General features: G+C 25.6%; 1 long non-coding RNA gene across 1 annotated transcript; it reads right to left on the bottom strand.

Moving 5' to 3' along the window:
• Positions 1-398: 398 nt before the first annotated feature.
• Positions 399-18,482, bottom strand: LOC124419640. The gene is made up of 3 exons (XR_006940740.1): positions 17,487-18,482; positions 14,727-15,104; positions 399-2,497 (listed from the first exon to the last, which is right to left on the bottom strand). It is a non-coding gene; the product is annotated as an uncharacterized LOC124419640 (long non-coding RNA).
• Positions 18,483-18,830: the final 348 nt, after the last annotated feature.

An 18,830-nucleotide genomic window follows, 5' to 3' on the forward strand; every position in this document is an offset into this window, starting at 1 on the left:
ATTTCTTTCCGGAATTATGAATAGATTAATGGCAAATAAAAGTGATGATGATTAAATCTGTCTAATTGCTAACATCAACATCAAGAGATAAACTTAACATAGAAATGGAATTTGGAAGTCAAAATTTTAAATATTCATGTTGATTTATTGTTGAATTTATAAACACTTCTTCTATATTAATTTGTATTGTTTGTTTATTTTTGATTAGAAGCTGAATAATAAAAAAAATAAATAAAAAAATTTGTATTTGTTTTCTAAACACAAAGAGAACTCAGACATTGGGGCGACTATGGCGCTTGCCAAAAAAAAAAATCATTCAACAACTTCCTCTTTTTTTCTCTGTATTTTTCTAAACATTTTTAACGTTTCTTAATGCTTAATTGTTTCTTTTATTGAATTATTTTCAAATTATTCTTGTAGTTTTTCTTATTTACAAACAAATTACTATCTATAGTTTTTTTTTCTCCTAATAAGTATTTGTTAATTTTATTGTTGTTTGTTTTCTGTTTTGAAAATAGTATCTATCTACCTGTCAAGTTTGATTAAAACATCATCAACATTATAGAATTTTAATTAATTTTAGTTGAACATAACAACCATTTTTTTTGATTCTGAATTTTATACTCAATACACGATTTATTAAATTGTTTGATGTTTCCAATGACATTTTTTTTTTGCTGAAACAAAAATGCTACAAATGATTTTTAATTACTTCCGACGGAAGACGTTTAGTTGGTACGAAATTTGGTAAAAATTTCGTAATATTTGAAAAAAAGAGAAACGTTTATATTTTGCATGATTATGTCAAGCCCCAACGATTTGAATCGTTAGAAAAATTGTAATCGATTACATTTCTATATATAAGTCGTTATGAAAAAATTTTAAGTTTCTAACTTAACTCGTTTCCTCAAGATATCATATCAGGTGCTGTGTCCCCTTACTGCTGGTCCGTTTATATCATTTTCAAAAGTTGTTCGTATAAAGTTTGATTATTCTGTTCACATGGATGTTAAAGTTATTCATGTTAAATTTGAGGAATCTAGCTCTTAAAAGTTTTCAGATATACGAATTTTTGTATTCAATTCGTGAGGGAGGTGGCAGACCCCCTTGTTGAAGTACAGATATTTTCCCTCAAGTTGTTTATACGGATTTCAAAGATGCTCGTGCAAAATTTGAAAGTTTTAGCTTCAATAGTTTCCCGGTTATACAAATTCTAAGGCTAATAGTTTGCCTGATGTACAAAGTTTTGTCTTAAATTTATTTGACAGGGGCCACGTCCTTTTTTAATCCGCCAATTTATTACACAATTTGTTTACATTGATTTCAAAGTTGTTCGTGCAAAATTTGAGAGTTCTAGCTCTAATAGTTTCCCAGTTTTACAAATTTGTGCCTTTCATTAATATGGGAAATGCCACGCCCCCCTTTTTTTAGTCCAGGCATTTCTCCCACACTGTTCATATGCATTTTATAGTTAGTCGTGCAAAATTTAATGATTTTAGCTTTAATATTTTCCCAGTTTTAACAATTTTTGTTTTTTATTCATATTGAAGGTGCCACGCCCTCTATTTTTAGATCATTAATGTCACTAAAGTGTCTTCGTTAGAATACTGTTATATTTTCTTAGATATACTGCAATCACATAATTTTTTATGAGAGATGCTACGCCCACTTTAGCCAGTCCGTCTTTTTTCAAAAAACAATCGGGAAGACGATTTTTTTCTGAAAACTGAGTTTGACATGAGGATGTATATTGTATCCAATCCTCTTCGTAGAAAGTGTTGTTGATATGGCAATCTATGAAAGGCATTAAAGACCTTAGATGTTTCCAATCTGTATGTCTGCTGTATGTCCCCCGGAAGACATGTTACTTTGATGAAAGACCTCATCTTGATGTTAATGAAATGCCGGTGCTACCAGTACATTTGGTCTGCTGAGACTATAAACTGGTGAAGTCACTTCACTCCTCGGACGTTCCTTAGACAAAGGGATGTATATTGTATCCAATTCTCTTCATGGAAAGTATTGTTGAGATGGCAATCTATGAAAAGTAATTACCTTATCAGTACCTTCGACGTTTCCAATATGTATGTCTATGATATGTCCCCCTGGGGGCATGATACTTAGATGAAAGACCTAATCATGATGTTACTTAAATCCCGGTATATTTAGTCTGTCAGGACTATAAACTGGTGAAGTTAGTTCACTTCTCTTACATTCCTTGGAATAATTTGACATGTGGTCGAATCAGAGAACAACATAATCTGGTCCAGTTGACCGCAGGAAGTTCCTTCGGGATACACGTATAGGCTGAAGCATGAAGAGTGAGTTGCGGTCAAAAGGCTGATGCAAACAGTAAATTCTATATGTCTATAAATTCGGTGCTGTTGCAGATACTCCACAGAGCAGTGACAGTGCAGACTAGTTATATAGTCTGCATAGTGTATCTAGTGGATACAGGCTAAATAAAGGAGTATATGGATCTTGCCGGCCGGTATAACTAGAATGAATGTGTCGGTTGTTATTCTCTATAAAAAACATATAAACCGGGAGTTTTTTTGGTTTCTTAATTTTAATTCTAATTACAAATTTAAATTATTTTAATAGGAATGTTGTTAAAAATACTATTAAATATAAATAAATTATTTATCACACCTAAATTTTTAACGTCTGTTTACTTTTAGATATTTTAGTGGTTTGTTTTTAAATACATTTTAAAAAAGCTATAAAGACTACGGGTGTGGTATGGATTTTAATTTAATATTTGTTTTGTTTTTTAATTATTTTTAAATATATAAAAACATTAGAGCCCGTGACACATAAAGGAGTCGAAATTAATTTTTAAATTTGTTTAAATTTGAAAAATAAAAGTGTAAAACTTTGGCAGAAAGTCGACTGTTGGCAACATTTTCTTGTCTAAAAAGTTGACTTTATCTTATCGAAGCAGAAAGTCAATTACACGATTGTTTTTCTACAATGTAACCATGTAAGTGAATATCCACCATTTTTAAATAAGAAATATTTTCATTATTTTCATATTTTCTTTAATAAAAACACTACCAAACCAAAATGTCAATTAGTCATGTACAAAAACGTTTTTAAATAATAATTTGAGTGATATTTAGATGCAAAAAAGAAACAAAAAAATTAAATTCTCAAATCGCTCATAAATGTCAAACTATTTTGTATCAAAATAAGATTTATTTTGTATGTATAATAAAATTTTTACATAAAACGTGTCTCTTTACAACACAAAAAAAATTATATGAAAATGTTTAATAATTTATTTCTTTTATACGAGGTTGGTTTTAAAAAGCATTGTAGAAAAAAATTTTATGTGCAATTAGGTTCTAAACGAAAATCACACTTTTATTTTCATAAAGTCTTGAAAATTACCTAAATTGTTTCCTTAATACATTATCTATTGGTATTATTAGAATAATATTCACTTTCTATCCCTTAAGAACTAGTTATGTAACTAGTTATGCTTCAATTCTTTTTTGCTTTATTAACTGATTTAGAGTTTTTATTACTTTTGTAAGTTGTTGAAAATTGTTTTAATTTTTTTAAAATATTGTTCAAAGTTTGTAAAATTATTTAAAAAGTTTAAAATTATTTTGAAACACCCCTCCTATAATGAATTGTTTATAGTATATAGTCAAAAAAAAAATGTATTGCATTTAAAATAATAGATGTTGCATCTTTATATTTAAAAATAAGGGTATTGTTTATGTTTTTTGGGCTTTATGGATAGTTAAACGGCTAGACCTGATACTTTATAGTTTCAAATGGACGACTTGCCGCGCCCACTTAGAAAAAAAGTATTAAAAGTCGTTTATCTCAGAAACTGCAAGAGCTAGAGTCATCAAATTGTGTATGGACAACTTTGACATTGATTTTCAATACAAAACAGTTTTCTATGGAGGTTTTTTTACAGAAAAAGCTATGCTGGAAAGTTCTTTATAGAAAAAGTTAGAAAAAGTTTTGATGTGAAAAATTTTCTACAGTTTTGTTTAAAAGTTTTTTTTTTTTTATAGGAAAAGTTTTGTTGGAAAGTTTTTCTTAAAAAAAGTTTTGTGTAAAAGTTGCTATATAAAAAGTTTTGTTAGAAAGTTTTTCTAGAGAAAAAGTTTTGTTGGAATGTTTTTCTATAGAAAAAGCAATTGTTGGAAAGTTTTTCTATAGAAACAGTTTTGTTAGAAAGTTTTTCTAGAAAAAAAGTTTTGTTGGAAAGTTTTTCTTAAAAAATGTTTTGTTTGAAAGGTTTGCTATAGAAAAAGTTTTGTTGGAGGGTTTGTTTTACAGAAAAGGTTTAGCTGAAAAATTTTTCTATACAAAAAGTTTTGATGGACAGATTTTCTAAAGAAAATGTTTTGTTAAAAAGTCTTTCTAAAAAAAATATTGTTGAAAAGTTTAGAAACTATAGTCCAGACTATAACGTATTCGAGACTATAGATGAGACTACAGTCCAGACTATAGACGAGACTATCGACGAGGCTTAAGTCCAAACTATAGACGAGACTAAAGTCCAGACTATAGACGAGACTATAGCCCAGACTATAGACGAGACTATAGTCCAGACTATAGACGAGACTATAGTCCAGACTATAGACCAGACTATAGACGAGACTATAGTCCAAACTATAGACGAGATTATAGTCCAGAATATAGACGAGGCTATAGTCTAGACTATAGACGAGACTATGGCACAGACTATAGACGAGACTATAGTCCAGACTATAGGCGAGACTATAGTCCAGACTTTAGGCGAGACTATAGTCCAGACTATAGGCGAGACTATAGGCGAGACTATAGTCCACATTATAGACGAGACTATAGTCCACACTATAGACGAGACTATAGTCCACACTATAGACGAGACTATAGTCCACACTATAGACGAGACTATAGTCCAGACTATAGTCTTTGTTGTAAAGTTTTTCTATGTTAAAATATTTGTTGGAAAGTTTTTCTTTAAAAAAAGTTTTGTTGGTTCTAAAGGAAAAAAATGTTTTCCAAAAGTTTCTATATTCAAAGCTTTGATTAATTTTTTTTCTGGACTAGAAGAAAGAACAACTCTGTCATTTCGTTTTTTAAAATTACATCAGCAAATATAGAAAGTTAAATCGCATAGTTCATAATTTGACACTAGAAAATACTACAGTCCAAACTATCGACGAGACCATAGACTAGACTGTAGTCCAGATTATAGACAAGTCGCCTGTCCAGACTATAGACGATACATATTCCAGACCATAGACAATACTGTAGTCTAGACTATAGACAAGACTACAGTCCAGACTATAGACGAGACAATTGTCCACACTATCGATGAGAATTAAGTCCAGACTATAGACGAGATTATAGTCCAGACTATAGGCGAGACTATAGTCCAAACTAAAGGCGAGACTATAGTCCGGACTATAGGCGAGACTATAGTCCAGACTATTTTTTTCTGGACTAGAAATCCTATAGAAATCCATCTATTACAATATTAAAGATAATTAAACTAAAGAACAACTCTGTCATTTCCTTATTTTAAAAATGTAATTATTTTTTAAAATTACATTAGCAAATATAGAAAGTTAAATCGCATAGTTCATAATTTGACACTAGAAAACCAGATTTCTATCAAATGGAGTGATTATAACATAAATACTGGTTACAATAAGTAAAAAGAAACAAAACATTTAATAACAGATCATGTTCAAATCAAGAACTAATAATAAACTAAAAACAACAAAATACAATATGTAATTATAACTAGAATAACAATATTTTTTTTACAAAATAAATGTTCTTTCACACGCTTCAATAGATTAAACAAACAACTAGTTTGAAATAAAGTTAAATTGCTGCCACTAAACATACCCCCTGTGATCTTAACGTGGTAAAAGTGAACGCAACCATTAACGATTTGAGAATGAAAATTGTCGATCAAAAAAAAAAAAAAAAATCCACAATTTATTAAAAGGAATTTGTGGGTGTGATTTACACTGGTTTTCTAGTACAACAAACAGTTTTGTTGTTATTGTTTTTTTAGATAATACATATTATTAAACTTTTGTAAATAACCGGTATTTGTTATAGTGACAAAATCAAACAAGCTGTCACTTGTGGTATGTTCAATATATTCTTAATAGAAATAAAAAAAAAACTTGTTAAGATTTTGTTTACAATTGTTTTCAAAAGGTTTTTGTTTCTAAAAAAATCTATAATTTATTTATGAATAAATAATTTTAAATACATTTTAGTTAAGGAAGTATTTAAATTTAAATATAAAAAATAAATAAATTTTTATTGTTTATTTTTTCCAACAATTTAAAAATATTCTAAACGTGTGAAATTTGTTGCTTTTATTTTTTTTAATTATTTTTTATAACTTATTTAAATCAGCTGCTTAAATACATTTTGTTATAAATTTCTAAGGAAAACAAATCGTTCTCTAGTTAATATTCGACATGTCATTAGTAATTGTTTATGTAGTTACAGGTACTAGTAATTATGATTGAATATTAATTGTTTTAAACCATTTCTGAAAGGAATACTTTCTAAATAAAAATTTTAGTTTAAAACGCTCCATATAAAAAGTTTTGATTTAAGAGCTTTAAAGACTTTTTAGATAAAAAAAGTTTTGTTGTGAAGTTTTTTTCTTAAAAAAAGTTTTTTTTAAGTTTTTCTTTATAAAAGTTTTGTTGCAAAGCTTTGCTATAGAAAAAGTTTTGTGGGAAAGATTTCTATTGAAAAAGGTTTCGTGGAAAAGTTTTTCTATAGAAAAAGTTTTGTGGGAAAGTTTTTCTATAGAAAAAGTTTTGTGGGAAAGTTTTTCTATAGAAAAAGTTTTGTGGGAAAGTTTTTCTATAGAAAAAGTTTTTTGGGAAAGTTTTTCTATAGAAAAAGTTTTTTGGGAAAGTTTTTCTATAGAAAAAGTTTTGTGGGAAAGTTTTTCTATAGAAAAAGTTTTGTGGGAAAGTTTTTCTATAGAAAAAGTTTTGTGGGAAAGTTTTTCTATAGAAAAAGTTTTGTGGGAAAGTTTTCCTATAGAAAAAGTTTTGTGGGAAAGTTTTTCTATAGAAAAAGTTTTGTGGGAAAGTTTTCTTTAAAATAAACGTTTAGTTGGAAGGGGCTTCATTAAAAAACGGTTTGTTGGAAAGTTTTTCTTTAAAAACGTTTTGTTGGAAAGTTTTTCATTAGATAAGGCTTTGTTGGAAGGTTTTTCTATAAGAAAAAGTTTTGTTGAACAGTTTTTTTTATAGAAAAGTTTTGTCAGGAAGTTTTTTTCTAAAGAAAAAGATTTGTTGGAAAGTTTTTCTTTAGCAAAAGTTTATTTTCAAAGCTTTTCTTTAAAAAAAGTTTTGTTAGAAAGTTTCTCATTAGAAATAGTTATGTTGAAAAGTTTTTCTTTAGAAAAAGTTTTGTCTTATGGAAAAAGTTTTTTGGAAAGTTTTTCTTTAGAAAAAGTTCTGTTGGAAAGTTTTTCTTCTCATTTAACATTTTATCTAAATGGAAATGGTGTTGAAATGTCTTAATAGTAAATAATTATTAATAAATTATTTAAAAACTATTATTAACTTATAAATAAGAATGTATGTATGTAAGTGGTGGTATATTCAATCACATCATTCACACGGCACATGTGGAACCGTGTGCTAGACAGTGAGTGTTTTTATGACTCAAATACCTGGTGGTATTTTGCACCCTCTAATAGTCATATACATGTGACTGGTTCTCTAGTTTTATTTATTTTTGAATTTATTATTAATATTGAAATATTTGTTTTATATTTTATTTATAATTTTTAAACTATTAATAATTGATTGATAGATATGTATGTATGTCGGTGGACATAACAATATCAACAGGTTTATATTCATTAACTTATAAATTGAATTTGAAAGGGTATCAAACAAAAAAAAAATTTGAATATTTTTATAAAAATAAAAAATATTGAAATTAAAATGATTTCCGCCATTTTTAAGGCAAAACTAAAAATCTTGTTTAAATAAACATTTTCATTTTGTAAATTGGTGATTGTGACCATGTTTGTGTTAAAAATAAAATCTATAAATTCTATTACAGGTCTTCATATACAAATCTCTTCGTTTTGGGGCCTGTCTGGAATTTTTAATAGTTTAATCATTTTAATTTTGCTTTCATCTATTTGTTTAGAGAATTTTAATGATTTAAACAAAATATTGCTAGAAAATATGTAATTAAAAATTCCGATTATGTCATTAGAATTTTAACAGCAGCACAACATTGTTTTGCCCTTTTTTGGGAATATTAATTATCCAATTATTAAAATGAATGAAGAAGTTGTGTGTTCTAGTGTTTGCAAAATAATGGAAAATAATTTAAAATATTTTTAAATTTGATCAAGAAATTTCTAGCAAAAGTTTTCAAAAGTTCTCAATAATTTATTTATAAATAATTTAATTTCCCTTTTAATATCTACATATTTTAGAATAATTTGCCTTTTAATATTTCTATTCCTTTTATTTTCACTTTTTTCTAAGAAAATAAATTTTGAATAAATTTTATCGTTTTTCAAATTATTTGTTTAGAAAAAAATTTATATGTCTAATACGTGCTAAAGTTTAAGAATTTTCAAAGAATTTTTTTTCTATTTTATATTGTTGGGTGTCAAAATTTAAATTCTGTTAATGTTGTAGAATTTTATTGTCATTTGGAATACGTTTGTAAAAATATGCAGTTGAAATTAAAAAGTTCTTAAAAATTAAAAAATTTAAATGCATACAACAAGTGAATATTGTTTGAGAAAATTAAAAAAAGAAAAATACACAGAGAATAATTTTAAAAACTATTTTCTGAAATTTAAAAAAAACAAAACATTTGTAAATAAAAATTTCCTAATCTTTTCTAGAGCAGTTTTACTAAAAAAATTTTAAATTGAAACTTTTCTGTACAAAAAGTTTTGGTGGCACTTTTCTATAGAAATAGTTTCAATAGAAAGTTTTTCGAAAAAACAGTTTCGATAGAAAACTATTCTATAGAAAATGTTGTAATGGAGAGCTTCTAATAGAAAATGTTTCAATATAAAGTTTTTCTAAAAAAAAATCGATAAAAAGCTTACCTATAGAAAAAGTTTCTATAGAAACCTTTTCTATATAAATAGTTTCGATAGAAAGCTTTTCTATAGAAGAAGTTTCGATAGAAAGCTTTCCTGTAGAAAAAATTTCGATAGAAAGCTTTCCTATAGAAAAAGTTTCGATATAAAGCTTTTCTTTAGAAGAAGTTTCAATAGAACGTATTTCTATAGAAAGAGTTTCGATAGGACGCATTTCTTAAAAAGAGTTCCTTTCGAAAGCTTTTATATAAAAAAAGTTTCAATAGAAAGCTTTTCTATAGTAAAAGTTTCATTGGAGAGCTTTTTTAAAGAAAAAGTTTCAATAGAAAGTTTTTCTCTAGAAAAAGATTCAATAGAAACTTTTTCCCCAAAAAAATATTAATTAGAAAGTTTTTCTCTAGAAAAATATTCAACATAAAGTTTTTTTTATAAAGAAAAACGTTTCAATAGAAAGTACTTCTATAGTTTTCCATAAAAAAGTTTTATAAAAAGTGTTTTTCTATACAAAAAGTTTTCAATATTTCTATTAAAAAAAAGTTTTCTTGAAAAGTTTTTCTAAAGAAAAAGTTTTGTTGGAAGTTTTTTTTCATACAAAGTTTAGATAGAGAGAATTTCTAGCAAAAGTTTCAATAGAAAAAGTTTCAATAGAAAAATTTTCTTTAGAAAAATATTGAATACAAAGCTTTTTTATCGAAAAAACTTCAAAATAAAGTTTTTCTCTAGTTTTATTAAAAAGCTTTTCTATAGATATTTTATATAGAAGGCTGTTTTATAAGAAAATTTCGGTGTAAAGTTTTCTAAAGAAAAAGTATTGTTGGAAAGTTTTTCTAGAGAAAAAGTATTGATGTTTATCTTTAGAAAAGGTTTCATTTGAAAGCTTCTTTGATTTGTCTAAAAGCTTTTTTTAGTTTCGTTGGAAAGTTTTTCTTTCGAAAAAGTTTCGTTGGAAAGTTTTTCTTTAGAAAAAGATTCGTTGGAAAGTTTTTCTTTAGAAAAAGTTTCGTTGGAAAGTTTTTCTTTAGAAAAAGTTTCGTTGGAAAGTTTTTCTTTAGAAAAAGTTTCGTTGGAAAGTTTTTCTTTAGAAAAAGTTTCGTTGGAAAGTTTTTCGTTAGAAAAAGAAAAAAGATTCGTTAGAAAGTTTGTCTTAAAAAAGTTTCGTTTGAAAGTTTTTCTTTAAAAAGTCAAGTTTTAGTATTCAAAAAAGTTTCGTTTGAAAACTTTTTTCTTTAAAAATATTTCGAATGAAAAATTTGATTTAGTTTGAAAAGTTTTTGATTGAAACTAGTTTTGAGTTTGAAGTAAGCTTTGCTACAGTTGAATAACCTGTTGTTTGTTAAAAAATTTAAACAATTTGTTTTAGATTTATAACATCTGTTAAGAAAAAAGTTCCCACTTCTAAACAAATATTTATGTTAAAAACATAGAGTTTTGTTAATTTAAATTTAGATTGAAAAAAAAAAAAACAAAACTAGGCCTTTTGATATAATTAACAATAAATTCAATGTAAATGGTTTTACAACTTTAAAATGGTAGAGTTGAATCAACGTTAGCATTTATTATTACAAAAGATTATTATTATTATTATTTTTTATAATTATTACAATGGCCCTAAAGCACAAAAACAATCATAAGTTTTTTTTTAGTTTTTTTTCTTCTTTTGTATTTATTTTTTATTTTAGTTTATTATGTTGATGACCTTAAGAAACCCAAATTGAACGAAAAAAAATTATTAATAATTGTATACAAAAAGTTGAAAAAAAAGGTAAATGTTAAACAAATTATACTGACTGACCACAAGAAATCGAACCAAAAAATAACAACAACAACAACAAAAAGACAACAACCGGGGTAAATAGTGAAATACTTCCCCAAAAACAGACAAGTTTTGTGGTGTTGCCAAGACCAATTTAATTATTTATATATTTGTTCATAAATATGTTGTGTTTTTGTTGTAATTGTTGTTAGTTAAGTTTTGGTTTTGGTTTTCTTTAAATATTTTTTCGCTTTTAAAATTGAGGTTAACGTTTACAATTTTGGTTGAAAAAAAGTGTAAAATTTATTTAAAAAAAAGGGGGAAATAAATGTATTAATGCAATAATTAAATAATAAAAGAAAGACAAAAACAAAAACAACAAACATTAACGGAAAATTTAAACAAAAATATTTATTAAAAGAAAGAGAAAAACAACTACATTTTGATAATAATAGATCCAACCTAAAGTTAAAATATGAAAAAGGCGGCAAAAACTAGAGTTAAATAATATAAAACAATACATTGACAGTTTGTTTATATATGACAACACTGTGTTGATTCAATACACTCAAAAAAATCTGTAAACAAACAAAACTAAACTTCTCAATAAAAACCTGTCAAACATGAAAGGGAAAGTGATAAAGTATAAGTAAACAAGTGGTCAAACAACAAAAACAATAACAATCAATAAATGGTTTAAAAGAAATTGCTTTTAAACTTCAAATCAATGAGAGTTAATTCTTAACTTGTAAAAAAATAAAATAAAGCACATATGTATAAATATCGTTAAAAGCTTTTCACAAAAAGACTTCGATTAAACAATTTTTTAGAAAAAAAGTTTTATATTGAACATTTTTCTACAAAAAAGCAGTTTCTTTTGAAAGCTGAAAAGATAAAAGTTAGCTTTGAAAGCTTTTTTTTATACAAAAAAGTTTCGTTGGAAAGTTTTTCATAGAAAACGTTTTGTTTAAAAAAATTTTCTTTCAAAAAAGTTTTATTGGAAAGCTTTTCTATAGGTAACGTTTTGTTTAAAAGTTTTTCTACAAAAAAAGTTTTGTTGGAATGGCTTTCCAAAGAAAAAGTTTTTTTCTACATTGTTTTTTTATAGAAATATTACTGAAAGCATCTTTTAAAAGCTTTCCCAAAGATTAAGTTCCGTTTAAAAGCTATTCTAGAGAAAAAGTTTAGTTTGGAAAGTTTTTTTTAGAAAAAGGAAGAAAAAGTTTTGTTGACAAGTTTTTCTAGAGAAAAAGTTTGGTTGAAAAGTTTTTCTATAGAAAAAGTTTTATTGGAAAGCTTTTTTGTAGAAAAAAGTTCTTCTATAGAAAAAGTTTTGCTGCAAAGTTATTCTACAGAAAAAGTTTAATTAAAAGTTTTGTAGGAAAGTTTTTCTATAGAAAATTTTTTTTGGAAATTTTTTTTATAGAAAAAGTTTTGTGGGAAAGTTTTTCTATAGAAAAAGTTTTGTGGGGAAAGTTTTTCTATAGAAAAAGTTTTGTTGGAAAGTTTTTCTATAGAAAAAGTTTTGTTGGAAAGTTTTTCTATAGAAAAAGTTTTGTTGGAAAGTTTTTCTATAGAAAAAGTTTTGTTGGAAAGTTTTTCTATAGAAAAAGTTTTGTTGGAAAGTTTTTCTCTAGAAAAAGTTTTGTTGGAAAGTTTTTCTCTAGAAAAAGTTTTGTTGGAAAGTTTTTCTATAGAAAAAGTTTTGTTGGAAAGTTTTTCTATAGAAAAAGTTTTGTTGGAAAGTTTTTCTATAGAAAAAGTTTTGTTGGAAAGTTTTTCTATAGAAAAAGTTTTGTGGGAAAGTTTTTCTATAGAAAAAGTTTTGTGGGAAAGTTTTTCTATAGAAAAAGTTTTGTGGGAAAGTTTTTCTATAGAAAAAGTTTTGTGGGAAAGTTTTTCTATAGAAAAAGTTTTGTGTGAAAGTTTTTTTTATTGAAAAAGTTTTGTGGGAAAGTTTTTCTATAGAAAAAGTTCTTCTACAAAAAAGTTTTCTCTAGAAAAAATTTTTCTATAGAAAAGGTTCTGTTGAAAAGTTTTTTTATAAAAAAAGTTCTGTTGGAAATTTTTTCTATAAAAAAAGTTCTGTTGGAAATTTTTTCTATAGAAAAAGTTTTGTAAGAAGTTGAAAGTTTTGTTGGAAAGTTTCTTCTAAAAGTTTTTGTAAAAGTTTTATTTAAAAATATTTTTCGAAGTGTAACCAAACTTCATCAACAACAAAACAACAGCAACAACAACAACATATTGCAGAAAACGAGAGTGTCAGTCATTAAAGTAAAGTATAGTTGTTGCTATTGTTGATGCATTTAGCTATGGTTGTTGTGATTATTGTTGCTTTTATGTTGTTGTATGGATATAATCACAGTCTTTTACATTGTCTATATGAATGTATGTATGTAGGTTTGTTTGTTTATTGGAGTCTGTATGTATATAATGTTATTTTTGGAACATAACAAAACAAAAACAATGTCAAAGCGGAATTCACAAAACAATTTTAAGGTCAAACAAAAATGTTAGTCATTTCGTTGTTACACATTCATTAACCTGTGTATTATGAAAAAAATTAGACTTATTTTCTGCTGTTTTTGAACAAAGATCATAAATCATGGAATGTTTTTGGTTTATTATTGTTACCATTAAAATTTAAAAATAACAATTGAAATAAATTGCTTAAAGTCTTTAAAAGCTGTAGGAAGATTACACGGTGCAACATAAAATTGATATAAAATGAAACAGTTGTTGACAGAGAAGAGATTAAAAATGATTGTTTTACATTGTACCTATTTCGGGAAATTTAAGATTAAGATTGTGAACAATTTTTCCGATTTCGATAGAAAAAATATGAAATAATACGTTAAAATTCTAAAATTACTAAAAATTTTGAAATTTTTTGAAGGCCAAAAAGCTTAATGTATAGGCTTTTAAACGAGATATATTTCATTAAAATCTGTAAAAAATACAGTTTTAAAAATCCATTAAGCGAGTATTTCTCAATTTGATAAATACAACAATTTTTCAAAGAAATTTTGGATATTAAAAAATTTATAAAAAATCGAAGATTGCAAAAAATGTTAAACTATTTTCAAGAACATAAAGCTTAATGTGTGGGCTTTTAAATTAGATATTTTTCGTTACAATCGATTAATAAATATAGATTTGATGAGTCATTATGTAAATTTACGTCATTTTGAAGGAAATTAAAAATTTTCAAATATTTTTGATTTTTAAAAATTCATAAAAACTCGAACATTGCTAGAAATTAAAAATTACTTTTAAGCTCAGAATGCTTAATGTATAGGCTTTTTAAACGAGATATATTTCATTTAAATAAATGAACAAACTTTGATTTAATGCACCATAAAGTGAATATATCACATTTTGATGGATATAAAAAATTTGCAAAATAATTTTGTATTTTTTTTTAAAATTCATAAAAAATCGAAAATTTTTACAAAATATGAAATAATTATCAGAACCATAAAGCTTAATGTGTAGGCTTTTAAACGATATTCATTTTATTAAAATCGATAAATAAATATAGATTTTAAAAGCTATTAAGTGAATTAAACTTATTTTAATGGAAATAAAAAATTTTGAAATATTTTAAATTTTTAAAAATTCGCTAAAAATCCAAATTTGATAAAATTATTTCCAAGACAATAAAGCTTAGTGTGTAGGCTTTTAAACGAGATACATTTTATTAAAATCGATAAACAAATACAGATTTTTGGCGTCATTAAGTGAATTAAACTTATTTTGATGGAAAATAAAAAAAAATCAAATATTTAAAATTTTTAAAAATTCGCTAAAAATTTTTAACAATTAAACACAACTTTAGCTTTTAATTATTTTTAAAATAAATTTTAAATAAAATCTTTTCCAACCCACCTTTTTGTTTTATAATAATTAGTTTTCGTTTTGCTGTTTCAGTTTTTATTTTATTAGTTTATTTATCTTTTCTTTTTTTTTAGTTAAGTTTTGCAGTTAAAACAATTTGTTGTTGTTAATGTATTAAGAAATATTAGTCACATTTCAAGATTTAAAACACAAACTTTTATTTATTTTTATTAATATATTTTTAAAAAATTTCTTTAATTTTCGTTAAACTTTCGTTTTACATAAACGCACTTTTTTTCTATAATTATCAAACGCACTTTTTAACAAATTACCATTAATTTTTCAACTTCCTAAATTGTTGTTTTTATTTTGTTGGTTTTTTTTGGTTGTAATTTTTAAAAATTCACTTTAATTTATTGAATTTAATCACTGAAATTTATAAAAATTTTAAGAAAAATTAGAGATTTTGTTTTGGATTTTTTGTATTTAAGAGACTTTTATAGTGAAATTTTTAACTTGTTAATTTATAAAAAATGACCTAATTTTCGTTGAAACAGATTTAACGGTAGATATTTGAAAAGAAAGAACAAGTTTTTTTTTGTTATAATTTAACATTTTTGCAAAAAGTTTTTGTTGCCAAACAAAAAAGGTGTCAAAAACGTGTTTAAACGTTTTGTTTTTGTTGGTAGTTTGGAATTTTTTAAATGTTTGATAAAATAAAAACAAGGTTTAAGAATTGAATTGTTTTATTTTGAATTGTTTATAATTCTGGGAATAATTTAGAAAATTTAACAGATTGCTCTACATATTTAAGCATAACTCAAGCATAATTTGTCCGATTTTGTTTAAAAACAAAAGTTTTTAAAAACAAATTTTAGAAAATAAAATTTTGCACAATTTGCTTATTATGGGTAACAAGAGACTCGAATGTTATGATGCAAAAACTGCGAATTAAAATTGCTGAAAAGTGAGCTGAAATAGTTGGCCTTAACAATGTAAAATCGTTCACAGGATTAAGGGAATAATGACACATAATTGACTGGACGTATTCTGACGTATTGCAGACCCTGGAAGGAATTAAATCTTTAACCGATGGGATAGTTAGAAGTGATTAATTTTATTAGACCGGTGATAGTTTCTATCTATCTATCTATCTATCTATCTATCTATCTATCTATCTATCTATCTATCTATCTATCTATCTATCTATCTATCTATCTATCTATCTATCTATCTATCTATCTATCTATCTATCTATCTATCTATCTATCTATCTATCTATCTATCTATCTATCTATCTATCTATCTATCTATCTATCTATCTATCTATCTATCTATCTATCTATCTATCTATCTATCTATCTATCTATCTATCTATCTATCTATCTATCTATCTATCTATCTACCTATCCATCTACCTGTGTGGCTGCCGGTAGGCGGAGGTACTGGTTAAGAAGGGCACAATAGGCTCAATAGAGGCCCAGATGTTCTTTTTCGGATTATATCCAAAAAACATGCTCCTTCAAACTAAATAACTAACCAACTACCTAGCATAACGTTCAGCATTCTTAGTGGAAACTCTTGATTATGGTAACATCTTTACCTGTGGATTCAGAAGAATGTAGAACTTGTAGACAGGACTGTGAAACTCTACAGCACTTCTTGTGCCATTGTCAGTCATTTGCTGAAATTAGATCAAGATATCTTGGTAGTAATATTATTCCGGATTAACATCCCTAACGAATAGTGTTTTCAAACTGAGTACAAACTCAGAAACAGAACAACAAAACAAATTCTGAATAACAAATTCCCGGGGAGTTTGTTCCCTCTCCTATACATTAAGCATACAGAAGAAGAATTGTTGTTCATTATTGGCCTAATGAAATTGATCTGAAAACATTTGATATAATTCCTATTATAAGATTTGTTCTAAACTCTGGACTTTTTATTAAAAATATAAAGAAGTACTTGGGATCTTGTCTTTTAAATTATTAAAAAAATAAAGTTAGTCAAGAGTTTCAACATGAGATATAACTTAGAATTGACGTAACCTATAATAATTTATTGCACACTTTTATAGAATTTTTAAATTATAATAAAATGTATATTTTTTTTGACATTGTAAATTTTATTTAGTTAGAATCGTAAATTAGGTTTATATTTTTTGTCATTTTACCGGTAGTTTTAAGATAACAATTTTTTTTAGTATTTTATAGGAAAATTTAAATAAATTTATTAACAAGATTTATGACTTTCTATGAAAACATTGGGGCAGAAAACAAATTTGTCACAAATTGAAACATTGAAATTAATTTATGCTTAAACTAAGTATTATACTAGATTATAACAATTTGAAAGTCAATCAATCAATTAAACAATCAATCAATATATATTTTTTTTCAAATTAAAAATTTCTATGGAGTTTAAACATTTTGCGTAAGAATGATGAACATTTTTCTTTGGTTGTAAAGTTTTTCCTGTTGTTGTGCATACAAGTTGGAAAAACAAGGTTAATTAAAACTGATGTTGATTTAAATTTTTTTTTTTTGCATTTTGTCATGAATATATTTTAAAATGTAAATTTATAGAAAATTTTACATAAAAAGAGACAATGAAAATATGTAAATTAGTTTTCTTTAAATTTTACAATTTAAAATTTTTTCTTAAATTTATTTCACTTAAAAAGTCTCATAAATAAAAACAATTTAATAGATTTCTTTCTGAAATATAATAAACATTAAAATTTTATTATAAATCTTTATTATTCTTTTTAATTTTTTTTAATTTCTTTTTTTTTAAATTTACACTCACACTTTAAAACCTTTTCAGAATATATATTTATTTTTTATAAAAAACAACTTTGGTGCATTGATCGCTATTTATTGGCTGTTGTTGTTGCTGTTATTATATTTTCGTTAAATTTATGTTTTGTTGTTATAACGGTTTAATTATATATTTGTTTTTATTTTTTATTTTGGGTTTCGTTAAAAAATTTTTGAAAAATTAAAATCATTTACAAGACATTTGCATTAATTTGCTCCCGTTTTTTTTTTACTTTTCGTTTTACACTGTAAAAAATTAGCACTTTCTGTGCTTTTCAATAAAATAATTTTTTAAAGGAAAAACTTTGGCTTTATAACGCCCGGGTTTTACACGCTTTTTCTTCTTAAAATTTTTCGTTATTTTCTTTTTTCTCTATTTTTTTGTTAACAATATTGTATAATTAATAATATTTTATTTTAATAATAATAAAAAACAATTAGTGGCTGCTGTTTGTTGTTATTTTGTGAATATCGTAAATTTTCTTTTGCTTGTTGTGTTCGGGGCAAATGAAAAACTTAAACTGATCGAAAATTTCTCCGTTAACGTCTCAGAAAGTCAAAATATACAATTTTTGTAGGTTTTCATACGTAAAACCAACAAATATTGTCTGCTTGTACGACTAAACAGCGTCGACGAAGACACTAATGACGACGTTATCGTCGTTTATAGTCAACAATAACGACGCTGTAGTTGTATATTTTAATATTTATTTCGCAGCCGAACACCACAAGATCGAAAAAAAATAATAATAAAAACAAACAAACAATACAGCGAAAAGCAAAAAAAAAAAACAAAAGTAACACACATTAATCCTAAACGAAAAATTTACAACGCCAGAACAACTAAACGTTCGATCTGTAAGCGATCGCTGCAGCAGTTGTCATAAAACTTAAACAAAAACTCTATACGACAATCTAATATCAAGTTGTTCTATTAAACGTTTCAACGACCGACTGACTAACTTACTAAAAATGAAAAAAAAAATCTAACAAACAAAACCACACTAACAACGTCTTAATAGCAACTGACTCACCAACTACTCACTTGTACGATCAGTCACTTGGCTTGATTGGCCATATGTATGATTTTTGAACATAACAAAAACCTCTTAAATAATGCTACAAACAGTAGCTCGAATCTATTAAGACTCTTAGAAACACTCTCTTAGTTATGTATGTATTTTACCACTATTGTGGTTGTACTACACCTCTGGAGTCTATGGCGATTTCGATCGATTGTTTATTGCAATTTTTTTTTGTATTATGATAAACATTAATCTTCTCTTCGTTTTAATACAGTGGCACAGTGGTTTTGTGTTAATATATGTAAATA

The sequence above is a fragment of the Lucilia cuprina genome, chromosome 4 (assembly GCF_022045245.1).
Source record: "Lucilia cuprina isolate Lc7/37 chromosome 4, ASM2204524v1, whole genome shotgun sequence".
Classification (NCBI taxonomy): domain Eukaryota; kingdom Metazoa; phylum Arthropoda; class Insecta; order Diptera; family Calliphoridae; genus Lucilia; species Lucilia cuprina.